Source organism: Macrotis lagotis, chromosome 3 (genome assembly GCF_037893015.1).
Source record: "Macrotis lagotis isolate mMagLag1 chromosome 3, bilby.v1.9.chrom.fasta, whole genome shotgun sequence".
Lineage (NCBI taxonomy): Eukaryota > Metazoa > Chordata > Mammalia > Peramelemorphia > Peramelidae > Macrotis > Macrotis lagotis.
The window spans coordinates 253,726,849-253,739,196 of NC_133660.1; positions in this window are offsets into that span (position 1 = coordinate 253,726,849).

Consider the following 12,348-nt stretch of genomic DNA (forward strand, 5'->3'; position numbering starts at 1 on the left):
TACTGGAAAGAACAAATAAATGCATCTCAGCAGATTTATAATGTCAAGTGTCTGTTTATCCATTTCTAATGTTTCTATTTTCCTTTCATTGTACTTTGCCTAATAATCTTGCCCCAATACCCAAGATAGACCTCAACAATGCCCTGTCATGTCCCTTTTCTGGTACCTATTTCTCCTTGTGGAATATATAACTAATGAGAAACACAGTTTACTTCCCAATAAGATAAGGAGACTGTGCTGAAACTTCTTGGTATGTTGAAAATGAAATTGGAAGAAAAATGGCAACAGGCATTTTCCAAAAGATTGTATGAGCTTCCATATTGGAAATTTAACCTAGATAACTGAGGCATCCAACGAAGGTCAGAAATTTTTCTTTATTTCTACATTTTTTCTCACCTTCAAAGCTTCTGAGATACTATAAGATATTCCAGTTATGTAGAGGGCCAAATACTACAATCAAGAACTAAAGAAAAGTCAGTCTGCTTATGTGGGTTGGGTAAGGAAACACAAAGAGATTAAAGAAAGATTAAAGTTGTAGAAAGATGAATAAAAAAGAAAAAGATCAGTAAAAAAAATAGAGCCATTGATGAATTCAGACTCACTGAATTTATCATTATTCCCATCTGATTGGGCAGGGGGAGTGAATCTGTTCTCTCCTGGGGCACAATTTGTCATATAGGTCCTTTGTAGCTTAAAGATCAGTTGACTATAAGTCGATTAATATACTATTGTTCTGGAAAGTCTGTAGAGTTTAATGGAAAGATACCTGAAGAAGTCAGGATATTTTAATTCTGGCCCTGCCTCCATTGTGGTTGCATTTCTATCATCTTGAACAACCTAATACTTTTATTTGGACTTCAAAGTGTTTCCATAGCTAAAATTCAATGATTCTCTATTATAATTCTAATTTACAATCAAATCTTATGAGTAGAATGCAAAAATTTTAAGAAAAAATAATGGTTTTCTTTTTATCTTCTTATTGTCAGTAAACCTCTAGACAAAAATAAAAAAAATCATGAAAATAGCAAGAATAGCAAAACACTCCCATTTTAAAAAAAACAATGACAACAATCAAAATATATAAAACATTTAGGTACAGTTCCTTTCCCAGAATATGAAGTAAATAAACAGTTAGCATGCAATGCTAAGTGTTTAATAATATGCCAAGAATTATGCTAAATTCTGGAAATACAGAGGAAAAAAACTACCCCCAAACATATATAAAACAGAACATGTAAGAAAAATGCGCAATGGAACATACATTGATATTATTTTATAATGAGGTGCATCTATTTTTTAATCAGTGAGGAAACTCATTGTGGAAGTGTCCTTCCATAATATAGTTTAAAATCTCTGTATCTGGAGTCAAGGGTCTTGTATTCAAATTCTGAATTAATTGTAAAAGTTTGATAAGTTGCAAAGCTCTCGTGTCCAAAGTCATATCCTGCTTATGTTAGAGCCAAGACTTGGACCAAGGACTTGCTGACTAAGACCAGTTCTCTATTCACTATGCCATCCTGTCTCTCAAAGAATAAATTTTATTTCTTTATTTTTAAAATTTTTTAACTCCAAATTCTCTCCCTCCTTCCATCCCCTCACCCATTAAAATAATAAGAAACATGATTTCAATTATACAAATGAATTCCTGGGAAACATTTCTGCATTAGTTATTTTCTGGGGGGGGAAGGAAAAGAAAAGCTACATTTCAATGTATACTCTGAGACCATCAGTTCTCAATCTGGAAGAAGATAGCATTTTATATCATGAATACATTGGGTTATACTGGACCATTGTATTGATCAGTTGCTAAATCTTTCATAGTTGACTATATTTACTGTACAGACTGTTCTCCTTGTTCTGCTCACTTCACTTTGCAACAGTTCATATAAATCTTTCCAGATTTTTTCTGAAACTATACCCTTCATCATTTCTTATAGCACAAGAGTATTCTATCACATTTATACATGAATCAAATGAATTATTGGATGAAATTGATCCTTTTGCTTGAAATGAATAAAAGTTTATGATGCTGAGTGAGATGAACAGAACCAGAAAAACACTGTACACCTAACAGCAACATGGGAGTGATGATCAACCTTGATGGACTTGCTCATTCTATCAACGCAACAATCATGGACAATTTGGGGCTGTCTGCGATGGAGAATACCATCTGTATCCAGAGAAAGAACTGTGGAGTTTGTGCAAAGACCAAGGACTATTACCTTTAATTTAGGGGAAAAAACTGTTATCTTATTGTCTGATCTTGCTATCTCTTGTACTTTATGTTTCTTCCTTAAGGATATAATTTCTCTCTCATCACATTCAATTTGGATCAATGTACACCATGGAAATAATGTAAAGACTGGCAAATTGCCTTCTGTTGGGGGGGTGGGGGGGAGGAAGTAAGATTAGGGGGAAAATTGTAAAACTCAAAATAAATAAAATCTTTATAATTCAAAAAAAAGAAATGAGTATAAGTTTAACAAACAATTAACAATCAGAATATCCATCTTGTTCTCATTCTCTAGTTAGATAAATATAAATATGCATATTCATAAAATATATAAATGATAGACTTATGAGTGAATTTATGTGTATTTTGTAAATCTATAGATAGACAGATAGATAATAGATTTAGATATGTCTCCAGGCACACATATGTATACCTATAACTAGATGAGAAATGGGCTTTTAAAAAAGTTATTAAAAATCTTCTAGATGCTAGGCACTGTGCTAAGGTATGATGATACAAAGAAAAGCAAAAACAGTGCCTACTATCAAAGAGCTCCTCCTAATGGTTGAGATAACAAGTAACCATATAAAACAAATTATGAACAAGATAAACTGGAAATATCATCATTATGAATTTGAGGGGCACAGTGAACATTTCCTACTAAAGTGGAGATAGTAGCCTGGAAAGAAGCCACAGATAGCTGGAGGCACAGATGAGAAGAGAGTCATCAAGGAAATTGAGATGGTCAATGAGAGGGGTCAGGGTAGAGGGAAGAATCATCAGATTTTTTAATGGAGATATATACTTTTTTACTTCCAGTCTTTGGAAACTAATTGATCTACAATTCACCATCTTTGTGAAAGGGTACAAAAGCCCAGAAAATCCTGAACAATCTCTTAGTTATTCATTTACATGTTGAGAGACAGAGAGAGAGAGAGACAGAGAGAGAGAGAGAGAGAGAGAGAGAGAGAGAGAGAGAGAGAGAGAGAGAGAGAGAGAGAGAGATGGAGAGATGGAGAGACGGAGAGACAGAGAGGGACAGAGACAGAGACAGACAGAGAGACAGACCAAAAGAGAGATTTTTCAGCGTGCCTGCTTTGTTTCCTTTGAGTGTTCATTATATTTTTTTCTAAAATATACCAAAATGGTTAGAGATTTTACAAGGCAAAGCCAATTACCACATACAAACCCAATCGTGATCTGTGCTTCTCTTTCAAGGAAACATGATTATTTCATTTTACAAAAGCCCTGTATGTGGAATGAAGGCCAAAGCTATGAATTCTCTCTGTGGAGGAAATAAATATTACATAGCTTTCTCTCTCTCTCTCTCTCTCTCTCTCTCTCTCTCTCTCTCTCTCTCTCTCTCTTGGGAGTTGCTGGATAGTGTGTTGAAAGTGTCTAACCCTTTGCCTCCATATGAGCTATGAAAACTGCTTGACAGTGAGGCTAAGGCAAAAAAACTAATTATTTCTATAAAAGACAACAGCAACAAAGGCTAATTTTTAAAGCAATATTGTTATCCACAGAGAATATGGGGTTTCACCTATAATAACAGCTAGACAGCCTCAATGTTTGTCTGTCTCTCTATCTTTCTGTCACCTGTTTGTCTCTGTCTTATCTATCTGTCTGTCCATCTGTCTTTCTATCTGTCACCTGTATGTCTGTCTGTCTTATTATCTTTCTATCTATCTATCTATTTATCTATCTGTCTCTCTATCTCTTTCAATATCCTTATATCTTTCATGCATATATTTGGGGTTTCACAAATGTCTGTTATAAATATGCATAGCTAAAGATGAATATAAATATTTGTATACATATACAAGGATATGTGTATAAATTGGGGAAGAAGAAAGCTTCAGTAAGGCTGACAAGATGCCGTGTGACTCGTCATTATTTTGAGCGGTGTGCTTTTGCTAGTGAAATGGTTAGTTGGGGGGTTGGGATGGAGAAGGAGGAGCAAAGAAAACGGGACCTGAGAAAGAACCCAGCTATAGTTTCCTCCTTATATTGGGAGGAGTGAAAGAGAGGAGAAAAAGAGAGGGGGCATAGGAGGAGAGAGAGGTAAAGATAGAGACAGACAGAGACAGACAGAGACAGAGAGAGAGAGAAGTTGATTGGGGTTCACCTAGTACAAAATTAGACTTTGTTTCTGGCAGGGAGTGAAAGAGGGGAGACAGACAAATATAGAGAGGTTTATTGGGGTTCCCCCAGTACAAACTAGTCCTGGCTTCTGTGTCAATGAGTCAGGGTTGATCTCCATTGCTCCCCGTAGCTTAGCACTAAGACTGATGCTAGGTTGATTATTTTCCCACCTTCTTGCGAATTTTTTTGACCTTTCAAAAATTCCCCAGTTGGGTAGAAATGGCCAGTGGAAAATGGAAAATGGGTATCTATGTGTGGGGTCTGTGTGTATGTAAATATACATGTACACAATCCACATACCTAGATGCATGGATGTGTGTGTGCATGTATGTAATGGGAGGAGGATTGACAACCTGTTACCTGTTTAAAAATATATTGACAGGAATGCTTCTCTCCCCATCCCTGCGCTTTGTGGGTCCAATTCATAGGAAGAGTAATTAAGGATGGGTTTTTTTCTCATTTGTTCCTCCTTTTACAAACCAGAAGCTGCTCAGCCTTGATGTGTGATTAGGAATTTGCAGCATTACACATCACATTTCAGTGCTAGAAGCAATCTTGTTAACTCTTTCTTGCACCCCCCTCCCCCTTTTGTCTTCAGTGGAGCTGATCAGTCCCCATCTTATCAGGGAGAGTATCACTTTAATTTTTTTTTCTTTTTAAGAGCATCTGGGGCTTAGCTAGACAAGCCAGCATTTGCTATGCCATTTAGGTTAGCTCTTTAACCCCTTGCAGCCAGGATTCCAGGCTTAGCCAGAGAGGACCAAGTCCAACAGGAAGTCTCCTTTCTAAAGGAGTTATTGATTTTTGTTTTATTCCTTTTTTCCCCCAATCGGTGACTTGCATGACTAACAGTCTCCAGAGGGTGTAGGCTCTAAGGTTCCCATCTAAATGCTAGAGGTGTCTTTGGATTTGAATAATGGATTCAGAAAAGCACAAACATCACGATTTTTAGATTTCTTCTTGCTGGGATCAGAACTGGCTGTTCAAGGCAAGGGGGAGAGTGATTCTTTGTCCTAAGAACATTGAAACTGGGGACTTGTGTAATGACTCCAGTGGGGGCCAGAGGGAGGCAGAGATCCTGAGGGCCAGTGGTAGATGAGGCTGAGGAGGAACGAGCCCAGACAGCCAGCGAGGAGTGGGTGGGTGTCTGAACTCCTTTCTGCTTTGTCATTTTCCTTCTGTCAGGGGGTGGATGGGGGCAAGGTACTGTGTGTGCAGAAAGCATCAGAAAAACAAATTTGTACATAGTGTGTTGGCCCAGGGGAGGGGAGAGATCTCATTATTTGAGATATGAAGTGAATGGGTTCCCTCTGTGTGGGGGTCATCCCAGGAGAGTGTCCTCCACCCATGGTGGCATCCCTGCTAAACGAGGATATGTAAAACATGAAGCAAAGCAGTTGTTTTTTTTCAAGAAACTGAGGCCTTGGAGAAGTAGTGTGGATAGAATGGTGAATTTAGGATTAAAGAGATTTGAATTCGAATCTCACATCTTTTTACCTTCTTAACTGTGAGTAAATCACTGAGGGGTAGAACTAGGGGCAGCTAGGTGGTGCAGTGGATAGAGCACCGGTCCTGGAGTCAGGAGTACCTAGGTTCAAATCTGGTCTCAGACACTTAATAATGACCTAGCTGTGTGGCCTTGGGTAAGCCACTCAACCTCATTGCCTTGCAAAAAAGAAAAAGAAAGAAAGGGAGCAGGTGAGAGGTAGAAGTAGTTGACCTCTGAGGTACATCACAGCACTATATTTATGCTCAGTCTTTGACAATCAGAGACAGGCAACATATTGGTCTTTTAGAAAAGTCAAGTTAACACATCGATTAATGACCATGATTATGGGGCAATTACCATTTTGGAAAAGGAATACAAGAAGTTAGAATTAAGGAATAGAGTATATTCTATTTTTAAATATAAAAAAGAATCCTCCGAATTTGTTGATCCAGATTGAGATGTGACCAATCTCCATATCCATAACTTTGGATATGATGATGCCAATGGTTATCCACACAACATTTCTCATACCTTTCCTCTTTATTCTACTACCAGAGGCATCATCCTAATCACATCCTCCCATCTCTCACCTGAACAATCACAGTTACCACCTTACCTCTGATCTGTCTTCTTTTCTAATCCTTCCTCTAAGAAGCAATCCAAATAATTGCCCTAAAACACAAGGATGACTGGATCATTTCCTTACTCAGGAATTTTTGGAGGCTCCCTCTTGCCATCAGACTGAAAGTATCAATTTCTTAGGTTGGCATTTTTAAGTCCTTTGGCAACCTGTATCTGGACTCTATTTCTAGATTTGTTTCTCACACTCTTCATTCTAGCCTACTTTCTATTTCCTATTTTTGGTTCCTTCTAGGAGACTTCTCATCTCCTACCTTGTGTCTTTGTGCACATTTTTACATCTGTCCTTTAGAATCCTTCAATATTAAACTCAGTTGCCTTTTCCTAAATGAGGTCTTTCTTAAAATCTTGTATTGGTAGTGCTCCTCCTTACCTTCATGTGAATTTTGGTTGCCCTTGGTTTTTCTTTGGAATTGATCACTTATTCTATAACAGACATAGTTTTGTGTTGGTTTTGAATCCTCAGGGTCAAGCACAATGCAATTGGTAGGAATGTTATCAAATGAGCTGTTAAATTGGATTTAATTGGATGGGACAAGAGCTCTGAATTGTTCAGAAGAATGGAGAAAAATTGAAAAGGGGTTAATGTTTTGGAGAAAAGGAGAAGAGATAGAGGAAGGAGGAACTGACTCATCTTCTAGGAGTCTTATTGTTCACATTCATAAACAGAGACAAACTTGGGGTTATTTCATTTCAATGGTACCTCAGTTTTCCTGAACACTCCAGACAGAAGCAAAAGCTCCAGGAATTTTGCATGGAGTTACTCCTTCATATTAGAGATGGTATGGCCTAATTGATAGGTCTCTGATTTTGGAGTCAGTGGATATGGATGGAAATCCCAGGTTTTTTTTTTCAATTATTGCCTTTCAAGTCTCCTTATCTCCTAGGCCTTTTAGTTTCCTCATCTGTAAAATGAAGCACTGGGACCCAATGACCTCTTAGGTCTCTTCTCGTGTCAACTCTATGATCCCAATGACCTCATCCAAGACTGATTAAGGACAACTAATTTAAAAGAAACAAGTGAGCCCTTTCAGACATAACTGCATAAACCAGAACACTCTCCCCACCTTATCCAGGACTTAGCACAGACAGAAGAGCTTAGGGAATGAGTCACTCAAATATCCCAGGAACACCAAAGAATGAGGTTAGTGCTGAGTCATCCCAAAGTCAGATCTATACTAAGGCCACAGCCCACCTTCAATGATGCTTCCAGAGACAGGTGGTGAGAAGTTTCCACCTGTTATTTAGCTGTCCTGGGATACAAACAAACACATCAGAGAAATGAGATGAAAGAAAAGGAAAGAATAAATATGTTTCCTCTCTAACAGTCTTTTCCCCATTTTTTCAACCTGATTGAGGTAGATCATTGGCCAAACTTTCATTTCACTTGGCACCTTGACACACAGCAGCATGGCATAAGGCTTGAGATTTTTGGCTGAGACACAAAACCAAGGCAGGAAGTACTCATGATAGCCCAGATTCTTTTTTTTTTTCTTTTTTTAAGTTCAGAAATGTTTGTTTGAACCTCTTGACTAAGTACTGAAGTTTTAATGAAATGCATTTTACCTCCATGCTCCCTTTTTTCTACCATTCCCCACTTTCCATTCATGTATATATGTATACTTGCATACAAACACACACACACACACACACACACACACACACACACTCACACAACATACCCCTACCTCACAGCCTCAGCTATTCATGTACTAATTTTGATCCTTTAAAATTTGGAATTTGATTTAGGTAACCAATGTGTTCCTTCATCCATCTATACATTTTCACCAATAAGTAGCTTAAGACCAACTGTTATATGTAAGGCAATGCATAAAACAATGAGGAGGAAGACCTGCTTTTAAGCAGCTCATATTCTAATTGAGGAGATAAGATATAAGAATCCACAATGATCACCAGCAACATAAAGTTATGTTTGAAATGATTGACATAAGTAAGTAATGGGAGTTCAAAAGAGAAATCATTTCATGTTTAGGGTTTAGATATGACTAGTAGAGGGCCAAAGTGCCATTGCCAAAGGGCTCATTATATCTGGAGGAGTTGTGTGTCGTCTTTAGAGGGCACAGACATTATGTACAATGGTGGAAGATGGGGCAAGTGATGGGTGCATCCTTCCCAGGGAGACAAGGCTATTTGATTACACATACGGCTAGCAGAGAACTGTAAAAGAAGGTGGAAGACCACGGGGAGGAAGCCAGATTGGTCTTCTACACACACAAACTTTCAGCTTATGGAAGGATGCAAGATTCTCTCCATTTCTTCTCTGAACTAGGTTCACCATTATCTGAAATTTAGGTCCTCTTCTAGGGCACACTTGCTTCATGCTTGTGTGGCATTATCTGATGCACCAGCCTAAAGACACAGACCAGCCTTGATGATAGCAAGATATCTCTCAGTCATCCCAGTACCCCTTGTCCCAGACTCCAGAATTTATAACATATAATTGTATGTGTAGTTAGAGTTCCATTATTCAGTCAAAGTCTTATGGAACAAGATGAGTTTAAAGTGAATCTTAAAGACTAGATGAGATTTAGATAAAGTAGAGAACAAGAAGGAGGCAGGGAAGAATGTGGTAAGATAGAAAAATGGCTTCACATGGAAATTGGAGAGTCTTGCTTTGATATATCAAGTAATATAATCCCAATTCATTTATTGACTTTCTTGAAATTTTTCAAGTCCTACGAGCCTAAAAGAACCATGAGAGTAGAAACTAAATATAAATTGTATCCTAAACATATTCTAACTTTAAATTAGTACATTTAGTCAGAGTACTCTCAGCACTCACCTTGGTAATGGCTATTTACTTTGCTAAGTAATCTCCAATGGCTCATATCAGGCTATGTCCTTATGGACACATTTTACTTTATTAACTGTGTGTGTTGTTAAATTCATTTAATAAGATGTTGTGGGAGGGGCTGGTACAGATAGAGTCAACATTATAAGGTCAAAATCATAGAGAACTAGAAGAGACCTTAGAGATCATTACAGGTGAGGAAACTAAGACCCATTCAGGTTAAGTGACCAATCCAATGTCTTAGAGACATGAAGAGATAGAGGAATGAAAATCAGGTCTTCTTGTTCCAGAGTCAGTTTTGATTCCAATGATGATGATGGTAGTGGAGGTCTTGATGGTTGGTTGTGATAATAATGATGATAGCCAAAACCAAAACTGCCATTTGATATTGAACTTTGATAATTATAAAGCTCCTTATATTTAATATCTCTTTCATTGGCCATTTCCCATGCATGTAATGAACTCCCATTTTTGTCTCTGCCTCAGAGAGTTCTTTTCTTTCTTTCAGACTTAGTTCAGACAATATCTATTGTCTGAAGTTTCCTAGTTTACCCAACTGTTAGTTTCCTTCCTCTTAAGCTACTTTGTATTATCAAACTACTTTTTATTTATGTGAGCATTTTTACTTAGTAGTTATGATATTTCATCTGTAACATGCTCTCACATGCTGAAAGTCATGGAGCTGAGGAAAAACAACCCTATTGTCACAGTAACTCATCAGAAGTAAAGATAAATATTAGGTTAGTACCATTTGAACAATTTCCAAAGATTGATAAAATGCTTAAAAAGGAAACAATACTTAATATTGCATTAATAAATAGACTGGGGTGACAGTGCTACCTCCTTTATCTAAAATGGACTTTTAGGGAAAAAGAGCTACATCCAAAAGCTACCTACATCAAAGAGATTATCTAATATTGCACAAATATATGAATGTATATATGAATATGCAAATATGTATGTATTTATACACACTCATACATATCCCACAATATACTTATTGATTCTTCCATTAGATTGTAAGCTCTTTATAAGTAAAGATATTCCATTCTTTGGACTGCCATTCTAAGTGTCTAGGAAAAACTGTTGGTACATTTTAAGGTCTTTAATAAATGCTCATTGAAGAGATGACTGACCACTTCAATTCCATTATTCTAAGACATGTTATTGAGACAACTTTTCTGTATCAATCTTGGACAATTCACATAGTCTCTTTGAATTGACACATTCTCATCTCTACATTATATTGTTTATAGACTGCTCTTTATTTTCCCACTTAAGTCATCTATCATATGGATAATGAAGCATGATTGTGGAAGCAAGAGTTCTGGACTTGGAATCAGTAGACACATGTGATCCAATTCTGCTTCCAGCCCTTACTCGCTGTGTGACTAAGGCTAACTTAGTTGGCCTCTCTGCATTTTGCTTTCCTTATCAACAAAAATTAAGATGATAATACCTATAATGCTAACTCACAGGTTTTCTGTGATGATCAAATGGAGCTAAGCCAAGTAAAGAATTTCTTAAATCTTAAAGAATAACATAAACAGAGTGATAACTCTAAGAGATATTATAATTATCATTATCATTTTCCTTATTAAAGAGACCAATAATTATTTTTTCCATCTCAAATTAAACAGTGCTACTATAGTTCCACTAGCTTTACAGTATTAAGATAGATAGAAGATGAAATATGGTTGTTAAAAAATAAGATGTTACAGTATGCTATAAACAGAAGCTTTTCTGACACTCACATTTTACAGTAAGCCCACTTTTAAAACCACATAGAATCTTTAAATAGAGCATTTCTCTATTGCAACATCTTGTGTTTGCATAGTACCCAACTTATTTTAAAATATTCTCCAACATGAAGAGAAAGCCCAATCCGTTTGCATAGTAGACACCAAGATTAGTTTGAAAACAGTAAAAAAAAATATAAAGAATGGAATAATAGAATTGACTGGTTCCTATTTTTTAAAAAAGCATTCCTAAATGAATGAATACAAGTTTTTAATAGCTTTAAGAATAATTATAGTCAAAGTTATCTCTAGCTGATGAATGATAATAATTGCACAAAGTTCTTTTCAATGTCCCCTCTTTCAGACCAAAGTCACACAAGCTTTACCAGGGACTTCATTCATGACCATATGCACATTGATTTGAAATTTCAATAATCGTTTAGGACCAACTCAATCGCTTTACCCTACATAAAGCCTTCTTTGATACTCTTACCCAACACTGACTCCTCCCCTTCTAAATTCATCCCACACAATTTTAACTTTTATGTGTGTATTTTCTCTAAAATGGATAGTTAGGTGGTGTAGTAGATAGAGCACTGGGTCTGGAATCAGGAAGACTCAGTAGCATATATTTAAATCCAGACACTCACTAGCTCTATGACCCTGGGCAAATTGTTTAACCCTGGTTGTCTCAGTTTCCTCATCTGCAAAAATTAACTACAGAAGGAAATGGCAAGCTACTTTGGTACCTTTACCAAGATTAGCCCCCAAATGGAGTCCCAATGATTTGGACTCAACCGAAATGATTCGACTACAATGTTTAAATTTGTGTAATTTGTTCTTTGTTCATATCTTATTATGTTCAATGAACAACTGGTTTGGATGTCATGAAAGGCACTGTCTAGTTTATCTTTGTATTTTTAGCAGTGCCTCACCCACTGAGATATTTAAGGAATATATGTTTAAGAAATAACTTTAAAATTGCCATTAGTTCTTGGTGATAAGGGAAGTAGAGAACATAGGAGACTTCTGTGATTTCATTTAGGCAACTTCAAGAAGGTCTGGACCTCTCACCACCACCACAAATGCAGATCAATACCACTCTGTCATTTAAAATCTTAGAGAGTCACTCATGTCACTTGACTTCTATTACCTGGCACTTGAAGGTAGGTTGTCTGATTCAAGATAGATTTTTCTATTATACAACAATGTGAATAGCTATTGTTCTCTATACTATAGTTAGAGGGGCTGAAATCTGTACCCATGGAGGAAGTGCCCATACCAGGTACAA